The sequence below is a fragment of the Coregonus clupeaformis genome, chromosome 31 (genome assembly GCF_020615455.1).
Source record: "Coregonus clupeaformis isolate EN_2021a chromosome 31, ASM2061545v1, whole genome shotgun sequence".
Taxonomy (NCBI): domain Eukaryota; kingdom Metazoa; phylum Chordata; class Actinopteri; order Salmoniformes; family Salmonidae; genus Coregonus; species Coregonus clupeaformis.
Window position 1 is genome coordinate 5,843,284 of NC_059222.1, and position 11,911 is coordinate 5,855,194.

Genomic DNA, 11,911 nt, shown 5'->3' on the forward strand with positions numbered 1-11,911 from the left:
ATCTTTTACATTGTAGAATAATAGTGAAGACATCAAAACTATGAAAGAACACATATGGAATCATGTAGTAACCAAAAAAGTGTTAAACAAATCAACATTTATTTTCAAATAGCCACCCTTTGCCTTCATGACAGCTTTGCACACTCTTGGCATTCTCTCAACCAGCTTCACATGGAATGCTTTTCCAACAGTCTTGAAGGAGTTCCCACATATGCTGAGCACGTGTTGGCTGCTTTTCCTTCACTCTGCCATCCGACTCATCCCAAACCATCTCAATTGGGTTGAGGTCGGGGGATTGTGGAGGCCAGGTCATCTGATGAAGCACTCCATCACTCTCCTTCTTGGTAATATAGCCCTTACACAGCCTGGAGGTGTGTTGGGTCATTGTGGGTGAGCGGAGATCATCCGTTCACCCACACGCGTCTCACAAAGACACAGCGGTTTGAACCAAAGATCTCTAATTTGGACTCCAGACCAATGTCAATCACTCATGTTTCTTGACCCAAGCAGGTCTCTTCTTATTATTGGTGTCCTTTAGTAGTGGTTTCTTTGCAGCAATTTGACCATGAAGGCCTGATTCACAGTCCCCTCTGAACAGTTGATGTTGAGATGTGTCTGTTACTTTAACTCTGTGAAGCATTTGTTTGGGCTGCAATTTCTTAGGCTGGTAACTGTAATGAACTTATCCTCTGCAGCAGAGGTAACTCTGGGTGTTCCATTCCTGTGGCGGTCCTCATGAGAGCTAGTTTCATCATAGTGCTTGATGGTTTTTGCGACTGCACTTAAAGAAACATTCAAAGTTCTTGAAATGTTCAGTATTGACTGACCTTCATGTCTTAAAGTAATGATGGACTGTCATTTCTCTTTGCTTATTTGAGCTGTTCTTGCTATAATATGGACTTGGTCTTTTACCAAATAGGGCTATCTTCTGTCTACCCCCCCCCCCCCTACCTTGTCACAACACAACTGATTGGCTCAAACGCATTAAGAAGGAAACAAATTCCACAAATGAACTTTTAAGAAGGCACACCTGTTAATTGAAATGCATTCCATGTGACTACCTCATGAAGCTGGTTGAGAGAATGCCAAGAGTGTGCAAAGCTGTCATCAAGGCAAAGGGTGACTATTTGAAGAATCTCAAATATAAAACATATTTTGATTTGTTTACCCCTTTTTAGTTACTACATGATTCCATATGTGTTATTTCATAGTTTTGATGTCTTCACTATTATTCTACAATGTAAACAATTGTAAAAATAAAGAAAACCCCTTGAATGAGTAGGTGTGCCCAAACTTTTGACTGGTAGTGTATGCATAACTGCCTTAATTTTGCTAGACCTCAGGAAGAGTAGCTGCTTGATAAATAAATAAATAAAAAATCCCCTACTTTAATCTTGAAATTTAACTGAGACTATTATGAAAATGTCGACTTTAAATTACATTGAGTTTATTCTTGAAATATTGCCACTTTATTCTTGAAATATTGCCACTTTATTCTCGAAATATTGCCACTTTATTCTCGAAATATTGCCACTTTATTCTCGAAATATTGCCACTTTATTCACGAACTTTTATTTCGACTTAATTCTCGAAATATTACGTATTCTCCAAACACTTTTTTAAAGTACTACCCATGCAACAAAAAAAAGTATCCATGTACCACCACCCATCGCGCTGTTTTTTTTCTCTCTTCACTTGGCCCTAATACTCCATAAATACGAAGACTGACTGGAGTAGCTTTGAGTTACAGTCGAGTTACACAGCACGACTGTATTTCACTCAATGTTTAAATTCAGCAGCCAGGTGGCGACATTCACCACCCGGTAAAATGTCACTGAAAAGAAAAGGGCAAGTTTTTTTTGTTTTTTACTGGGCACGTAAACGATTAGTTACCGGAGTGTAACTCCAGTTCTATGAGTGGAGCGGAGCCCCATAGGGGAACTCTGCTCCTATTGGTTTACCCACTGCCCTAAGGCAGCATCAGCCTGAAACAAAATTATGCAAACACCTGCAGCCAATAGGAGTACAGGTGTCCATATAAGAGGGGATGCCTCCCCTCAATCAGCCTCCCGAGATATTTATCTTCAGCGAGACTAGAGAGGGTCAGCAGGGCCTTAAGTCCTATGGGGCTCCGCTCCACTCATAGAACTGGAGTTACACTCCGGTAACTAATCGTTCTATATCGTGGAGCTCCGCCCCATAGGGGAGCTCTGCTCCTATTGGTTTAAGGCGGAGCGTAGCGCTCCAAAATGTACTCCCTGCCGAGCCCAACACTTCCCATCAAAAGGCCTAGCAATGGCTGCAACCAATTCCCGCAGTACTGTAACCTCTGTCACCCTACAAGTGTCACAATATACTGCGTCATCGGTTAAAAACCCGCCCCACCTAGTCCAATGGCAACACCAATGACTAGTGGGCAGATCACCAGAATACAGGCCATACTAATCTGTACTAGCAGAAAGATGGTACCTCAATATCCTGTTACAATACTACCGGCCACTAATGGAATGACACAAAGTGTCACTCTACATTGTGTACACGGTAGGCCGCCTCACTCAATCAATGGAACCCCAGAGATTAGTGGGCAGATCCCAAAACATGATTCATACTAATCTGAACAAGCAGATAGATGACGTCACATTCCGTCAAATTGTCATGACCGGTCTAATAGTATCGTTACCAAGTTACTACTATTATCCCCCATCATTCCGCCTCACTCCAGTGAATCACTGGTGGGCAGATCAATACATGCCCTCTACTGTACTGAACATGTCAGTCAGGAGTCATGCAAAAAATGTCCTATCAGAAGCGGACCTGATAGAGACCCTGTCTCCACAGTCCCTCATTCCTCTCCTCCTAGCTCAAAGTCTCCCTTCAGCCACGCTGAGTACAGACTGAGCCAAAAAGTTAGAAGACATATCCAAGAGATAAAAACAGATAAATGGAGACGGTGTTGACCATGACGCCGCTCTACATATATCCTCTACCCCTGTTCCTCTGAAAAGGGCAGTAGAAGCTGCTACTCCACGAGTGGAGTGAGCTCTGATACCCTGAGGCAATTGTCGCCCCGCTGCCTCATAAGCTGTCTCAATACCCTCACAGAGCCAATGAGACAGACGCTGTTTTGAAAGTGGTCTACCTAGTGCAGCAGCACCATGACACACAAACAGCTGAGGCGATGACCTAATCGCTGCTGTGCGCTCGACGTAACACGCCAAGGCGCGTACTGGGCACAGGCGATGGAGCCTTTCCTCACTCCTCTCTCTATGAGGAGGAGGAGAAAAAGCCCACAGCTCCACAGTCTGTGATCTACAGTGGGGAAAAAAAGTATTTAGTCAGCCACCAATTGTGCAAGTTCTCCCACTTAAAAAGATGAGAGAGGCCTGTAATTTTCATCATAGGTACACGTCAACTATGACAGACAAAATGAGAAAGAAAAATCCAGAAAATCACATTGTAGGATTTTTAATGAATTTATTTGCAAATCATGGTGGAAAATAAGTATTTGGTCAATAACAAAAGTTTCTCAATACTTTGTTATATACCTTTTGTTGGCAATGACACAGGTCAAACGTTTTCTGTAAGTCTTCACAAGGTTTTCACACACTGTTGCTGGTATTTTGACCCATTCCTCCATGCAGATCTCCTCTAGAGCAGTGATGTTTTGGGGCTGTCGCTGGGCAACACGGACTTTCAACTCCCTCCAAAGATTTTCTATGGGGTTGAGATCTGGAGACTGGCTAGGCCACTCCAGGACCTTGAAATGCTTCTTACGAAGCCACTCCTTCGTTGCCCGGGCGGTGTGTTTGGGATCATTGTCATGCTGAAAGACCCAGCCACGTTTCATCTTCAATGCCCTTGCTGATGGAAGGAGGTTTTCACTCAAAATCTCACGATACATGGCCCCATTCATTCTTTCCTTTACACGGATCAGTCGTCCTGGTCCCTTTGCAGAAAAAACAGCCCCAAAGCATGATGTTTCCACCCCCATGCTTCACAGTAGGTATGGTGTTCTTTGGATGCAACTCAGCATTCTTTGTCCTCCAAACACGACGAGTTGAGTTTTTACCAAAAAGTTCTATTTTGGTTTCATCTGACCATATGACATTCTCCCAATCCTCTTCTGGATCATCCAAATGCACTCTAGCAAACTTCAGACGGGCCTGGACATGTACTGGCTTAAGGAGGGGGACACGTCTAGCACTGCAGGATTTGAGTCCCTGGCGGCGTAGTGTGTTACTGATGGTAGGCTTTGTTACTTTGGTCCCAGCTCTCTGCAGGTCATTCACTAGGTCCCCCTGTGTGGTTCTGGGATTTTTGCTCACCGTTCTTGTGATCATTTTGACCCCACAGGGTGAGATCTTGCATGGAGCCCCAGATCGAGGGAGATTATCAGTGGTCTTGTATGTCTTCCATTTCCTAATAATTGCTCCCACAGTTGATTTCTTCAAACCAAGCTGCTTACCTATTGCAGATTCAGTCTTCCCAGCCTGGTGCAGGTCTACAATTTTGTTTCTGGTGTCCTTTGACAGCTCTTTGGTCTTGGCCATAGTGGAGTTTGGAGTGTGACTGTTTGAGGTTGTGGACAGGTGTATTTTATACTGATAACAAGTTCAAACAGGTGCCATTAATACAGGTAACGAGTGGAGGACCGAGGAGCCTCTTAAAGAAGAAGTTACAGGTCTGTGAGAGCCAGAAATCTTGCTTGTTTGTAGGTGACCAAATACTTATTTTCCACCATAATTTGCAAATAAATTCATAAAAAATTCTACAATGTGATTTTCTGGATTTTTTTTTCTCAATTTGTCTGTCATAGTTGACGTGTACCTATGATGAAAATTACAGTTCTCTCTCATCTTTTTAAGTGGGAGAACTTGCACAATTGGTGGCTGACTAAATACTTTTTTCCCCCACTGTGTAACGATCCCGGCTGTCTGAGTCGGGTCCTGTCTGGTGACTAGTTTTTCCTGTTCGTAATCTCCAGTTTCCCGAGGGTTCGGGAACGCTCCGGGGAGCGCTCTTGTTTTCCGCACCTGCATCCCATCAGCAATCTGCACACCTGGTCCTGATCATCACCCTTCTTAGGCTCTGGCCGAACATCCAGTTCCTGCCGGATCGTTAGCCATGAACAGTAGGTTTTGTCAGAGTATCAGTCCTAGAGCGTCTAGCGTTAGTTTTGTTGTTTTGTACCTTGTTGGTTTTTGGTTTACTTACCTCCGTTTTTGTCCCATCTGCAGTCACTCGTCCGGAACCTTCACCCTACCTCTGCCTGATGGTCGGCGGCTGCCGAGCCATCACTGGACCAACAACTGCACCCTCAACAACTCATCCACGCCGCCCGCTCTGTCCCTGGATTATTCTGCACCTTTTTGAATCTGTAATAAACCCTCACCTTCGTTCAACTCTCCTTGTCCTGGTCTGCTTCTGGGTTCTGTCTGAGGGAACCGTGACAGAACGATCCGGCCAGTAATGAACCCAGCGGACCTGGACTCTGTTCGCCATGCCATTACCCAGCAGGAGAAGATGTTGGGCCATCATAGCACGGTACTACAGGAGATCGCGTTGTCAGTTCGAACCTTTCTTCCGGTCTGACGGAGGTTCAGAACCAACGCCAGTGTCCGGTGGAGGACCCACTACCGGTTTCACCCATCTCGCCTGCCGCTTCTGAAGTTGTGTCCCTCCGTGAGCCCAAGGTTCCGACGCCGGATAAATATGAGGGGGAGCTGGGAAGATGCCGTTCCTTCCTTATGCAGTGTGGATTAGTGTTCGATCTACAGCCCTACTCTTATGCCACAGACAAGGCTAGGATAGCCTTTGTGATTGAGTTGCTGCGTGGTCGAGCGCTGGAGTGGGCTTCAGCCGTTTGGGAACGACAGGATCCCTGCATGGCTTCATACCAGGGGTTCACGGCCGAGATGAGGAAGCTCTTCGACCATTCCGTCCGAGGGAGGGACGCAGCTAGGCGCCTGTTTTCTCTTCACCAAGGAACTCGCAGCGTGGCCGACTTCGTGATCGAGTTCAAGACGTTGGCTGTGGAGAGTGGGTGGAACGAGGAGTCTTTGCAAGCGGCCTTTTACCAGGGTCTGTCGGAGCAGCTCAAGGATGAGTTGATCTCTTATCCGGAGCCTAGTGACCTGGACAGCTTGGTAGCCTTGTCTATTCGGGTGGATAATCGAGTCCGAGAGCCGAAGGAGGGAGAAGCAATGGGGTCCGTCCAATCGATCAGCTTCTCAGTTCCCAGTCGGGTCGGGTGGGGGACCAGAACACGTCGATCATTCTCCACCACAAAGGATTAGTGGAGAGGACCTCTCTCCCGATTCTGAACCCATGCAAGTGGGGCGGCACGGGTTAACCAAGGAGGAGCGTCAACATAGACGTAAGACCAACTGCTGCCTCTACTGTGGTCGCCGGGACATTACATCTCCACTTGTTCCCGGCGGTCGTCAAACTGCCCGGCTCGCTAAAGTTGGGAGGACTGTTAGCGAGCCAGTTTCAACCTCTCAGTACCTCTGTCAGACCCCCGTTTCCCGGCTACCCTTGTGAACAGGAATCAGAGCTTAGCGCTTAACGCTTTTATCGATTCAGGTGCCGATGGAAGCTTTCTTGATGCCGAGTTGGTGGAACAGCTGGGGCTTTCCAAGGAGCAATTGCCGGAAGCCATTGAAGCGACCACTCTGAACGGCAGTAGTCTGGCACGTATCACGATGAGGACTGAACCGGTTAAGATGCGGTTGTCGGGGAATCATTCTGAGATGATTTCATTCTTCATTCTGCCGTCTTCCCATGTTCCTCTGGTCCTTGGATACCCCTGGCTGAAGGAACACAATCCCACGTTCGATTGGGTGACGGGCAAGGTAACGAGTTGGAGCCTTGATTGTCATGCTAACTGTCTCAAGACTGCCTGCCCCCATTCGGTTCCCAGTCAGGTGATTGAGGCTAAACCCCCAGATTTGTCCCTGGTTCCCGAGACATATCACGATTTGGGGGAAGTTTTCAGTAAGCAGAAGGCTCTGTCACTTCCTCCCCACCGACCATATGATTGTGCCATCAACCTGGTCCCTGGAGCTGTCTACCCCAAGGGAAGGTTATACAGTATCTCCCGACCTGAACGTGAGGCGTTGGAGACCTACATCAAGGAGTCCCTAGCTGCTGGTCTCGTTCGTCCCTCGTCATCACCCCTGGGGGCAGGATTCTTCTTTGTGGGTAAGAAGGATGGCTCTCTTCGACCGTGTATTGATTATCGGGGGTTGAATGACATCACGGTCAAGAACAAGTATCCCCTGCCCTTGATGAGTTCTGCCTTCGACTCCTTACAGGGTGCTACGGTGTTCACCAAGCTAGACCTACGCAATGCGTATCACCTGGTCCGGATCAGAGAGGGGGACGAGTGGTTGACGGGTTTCAATACACCGATGGGTCACTTCGAGTATCAGGTGATGCCGTTGGACTGACCAATGCTCCAGTATGGTGAACGACGTCCTGAGAGATATGATCGGTCTCTTCGTGTTTGTTTACCTGGATGACATTCTGATCTTCTCGAAGGAACCTTCCGACCACGTCCAGCATGTCCGGCAGGTTCTGCAGCGATTGTTGGAGAATCGCCTGTTCGTGAAGGCCGAGAAGTGCGAGTTTCACGCCCACACGACATCCTTTCTCGGGTACATCATCTCCAGGGGAGAGATTAGGATGGACCAGGAGAAGGTTAGAGCGGTTCTGGAATGGGCCCAGCCCGGTACGAGATTGCAGCTCCAGAGATTTTTGGGGTTTGCGAATTTCTACCGCAGATTCATCCGGGATTACAGCCGTGTGGCCGCTCCATTAACTGCCTTGACTTCCAGTATCAGGACCTTCAAGTGGAATCCGGAGGCGGATCGTATGCGTTTCTGGATTTGAAGAGGCGATTCACCAACGCACCGATTCTCTCTCAACCGGACACGGCCCGTCAGTTCGTCGTTGAAGTGGACGCGTCTGATGTGGGAGTTGGCGCCATCCTGTCGCAGCGATGCTCCACGGACAGTAAACTCCATCCCTGCGCCTACTACTCTGTCGCCTTTCGCCTGCGGAGAGGAATTACGATGTGGGTAACCGGGAGCTTCTCGCGGTGAAACTTGCCTTGGAGGAGTGGCGCCACTGGTTGGAGGGGGCGGAGCAACCGTTTATTGTCTGGACTGACCACAAGAATCTTGCTTACGTGCAATCGGCTAAACGCTCTCAACTCCCGTCAGGCCAGGTGGGCGTTGTTTTTCGGACGATTCAAGTTTTCCCTGACGTTCCGACCTGGATCTAAGAACGGCAAGGCGGACGCCTTGTCCCGGATGTTCTCCAAGACGGAGGAGAGTGGGTCCAAGACCGAGACAATTCTCCCCCGGAACTGCGTCGTGGGAGCAGTTATGTGGAAGATTGAGGAGGAGGTGCTGGCGGCCCTTCGGACTCAGCCCGGTCCCGGTAACGGTCCACCCGGTCGGTTGTTTGTGCCTGAGTCGGTTCGTCCGGCTGTCCTCAAATGGTCCCACGCCAGCAAGATGGCTTGTCACCCTGGCGTGGCTCGGACAATGGCGTTTCTTCGCAGACGCTTTTTGGTGGCCTGCCATGGCCGAGGATACTCGGGGGTTTGTTGCTGCCTGTCCAGTGTGTGCGCAGAATAAGAGTACCAATCGGCCCAGCTCTGGACTACTTCACCCCCCTTCCTATTCCCCGCGACCATGGTCGCATCTGGCCCTGGACTTCGTCACTGGGTTGCCCGCTTCTGAGGGGAACACGGTCGTTCTGACTATCGTGGACAGATTCAGCAAGTTCGCCCACTTTGTGCCAATTGCCAAGCTTCCCCTCTGCCTCGGAGACGTCCGAGATCCTGGTTAGGGAGGTTTTCAGGGTCCACGGTTTGCCCAGTGATATCGCTTCCGACCGTGGCCCTCAGTTTACCTCTGCTGTCTGGAAGTCCTTCTGTTTGGCCATTGGAGCTACAGTCAGTCTCACATCTGGTTTTCACCCCCAATCCAATGGTCAGGCGGAGAGAGCCAACCAGAAGATGGAATCCACGCTACGCTGTCTGGTCTCTTCCAACCCCACCTCCTGGGTCTCTCAAATGCCTTGGGTTGAGTATGCCCACAATACTCTTCCTACATCTGCCACTGGGATGTCTCCCTTCCAGTGCCTGTATGGCTACCAACCTCCCCTGTTTCCTTCTCAGGAGAAGGAGCTCTCAGTGCCTTCTGTTCAGGCCCATATTCGCCGGTGCCACCGGACCTGGCATCGGGCCAGAAAGGCACTCCTTAGAGTTTCGACCGGTATCAGCTCCAGGCGAATCGTCGCCGGATCCCCGCTCCCACCTATACCATCGGAGATAGGGTTTGGTTGGCCACACGGGATCTTCCGTTACGGACTGAGTCTAGGAAGTTGTTACCGAGTTCATTGGTCCGTTTGTGGTGGAGAAGGTGATCAATCCAGTGGCAGTTCGACTCAAACTACCGAGGACGCTCAGAGTCCATCCCACCTTTCATGTCTCCTGCCTCAAGCCTGTCTTCCTCAGTCCTCTGTTGCCTCCTCCGCCTCCTCCTCCTCCTCCTCGGATGATCGGAGGTGGTCCTGCCTACACGGTGCGTCGCATCATGGATTCCAGACGGCGGGGCCGGGGTTTCCAGTATCTCGTGGACTGGGAGGGGTATGGCCCTGAGGAGAGGAGTTGGATTCGCGGCGACAGGTCCTAGATGCGGACCTCATCAGTGACTTCTACCGCCTCCATCCTGGCGCTCCGGGAGTCCGCCCGGTGGCGTCTGGCCGGAGGGGGGGTACTGTAACGATCCCGGCTGTCTGAGTCGGGTCCTGTCTGGTGACTAGTTTTTCCTGTTCGTAATCTCCAGTTTCCCGAGGGTTCGGGAACGCTCCGGGGAGCGCTCTTGTTTTCCGCACCTGCATCCCATCAGCAATCTGCACACCTGGTCCTGATCATCACCCTTCTTAGGCTCTGGCCGAACATCCAGTTCCTGCCGGATCGGTAGCCATGAACAGTAGGTTTTGTCAGAGTATCGGTCCTAGAGCGTCTAGCGTTAGTTTTGTTGTTTTGTACCTTGTTGGTTTTTGGTTTACTTACCTCCGTTTTTGTCCCATCTGCAGTCACTCGTCCGGAACCTTCACCCTACCTCTGCCTGATGGTCGGCGGCTGCCGAGCCATCACTGGACCAACAACTGCACCCTCAACAACTCATCCACGCCGCCCGCTCTGTCCCTGGATTATTCTGCACCTTTTTGAATCTGTAATAAACCCTCACCTTCGTTCAACTCTCCTTGTCCTGGTCTGCTTCTGGGTTCTGTCTGAGGGAACCGTGACACACTGTATATGAACTCCTAATAACCTTCGGCACAAATGCCGGGTTAGGACGTAACACCGCTCTGCTCAGATTGCCATTAATGGCCAGGCAGTCGGGTCTCGTCGAAAGAGCACACAAATCACTAACACGCTTAGCCGTAGTCAAAGCGAGCAATAGTGCTGTCTTCAAAGAAGCTGTGGTACATTCAGTAGGAAGGACCTGTATTCCTCTATGGCCCTTGCCGCCGCTGTTCCCCAACACTGAGGTGGTGGAACAGCCCAAGGCGGGCCTCCCATGAAAGGGAGAGGAAACATTAGTGCATTCTGAACCAGAAGGAGGGGCAGAGACGTCAGTTAAACCCGTAACCGTCGTATTCCTGCCCTCCGTGAATGCAGCGCGGGTCTGAATTGCACTGACCGAGGCCACAGCCTGCGACAGGGCACCATCCCCAGCAAGCGATTGCGTCATCGTAGATGACTGCAATTCGCTATTAGAGCCCCTCACTACAATACTCCTAGGAGTCTGTAATATGAGGTCTCTATGAGGTAACACAAGGCGGCGCCTTGATACCTTCTTAACCTTCACCTTCTGTGTGTGTTCAACTCTGCACCTCTGGTGGGTTGAGTCACGCTCAGTGTGGTGAGTATTAGCGCGTTCTGTGAGAGGTGGGGGCGCCGATACGTTGGTTATTCCCGTAACCTTAGTAATCCGGCCCTCCGTGAACGCAGCATGGGTCTGAATCGCACTAACCGAGACCTTAGTCTGCGATAGTGCGCCATCCCCGAATAGCGGCTGCGTCATCATGTCTCCTGACTGAGACTGCAGCCTGCTATGAGAGGCACTCACTACAGTACTCCTTGGAGTCTGTAATGTGAGGTCTCTTTGAGATAAACCAAGACGGCGTCTTGGTATCTTTCCTCCTTTCACCTCCTGTGTGCATTCAGCTCTGCACCTCTGGTCTTCCATTCTCTCCCCCTCGCCATGTCATAAACGGCGTCTCTTCTGGCCGCCCTTCGGGTGATGCCAGGATGACGCTTTAATGACCTCTCTCGCTGGCGGAATGGTCGGCACCTCTGGCGCTGCAGGGGGGCGAGGCCCGCTCCCTTGCTGTTGGAGGCCGCCGTCTGACGCCAAGCTGTAGCGAGAGTAACGGCCGCCCTCCATCATGTCCACTTCCGGGTTGGAGGGAATGGGGGGCAGCTTAATCTCCCGCTGTTTAGCAGCCCACTCAATGAGACCTGAAAATTCAGAGCACAGAGAGGCTGTGGCGTCATCATCCAGGGATGTAAATGACCTCACACTTTCCTGAGGGAAAAGGGGTGTTAAACAAATGGGTCAGTGTAATGAATTGTTCCAATAGAATATTCATTTCTTCCCCAATAGCCCTGTCATCTCCTGAGTCAGCGCCTTCAGATGATGCATAGTGGGGGATTAATGAGGCCGTCCCTGGCGTGCTGTGTCCCTCAACCCACGAAACATAAGTAGGGTGGGGGGGGGGGGGGTCGACAGCCACCAAGGGGAACAGCGACATTGAGCTCTGAAAAGAGCTTTTGTTAAATACTTACCCTATGGATAAGCTTGGTGTGCTCATTGTAGGACGACGT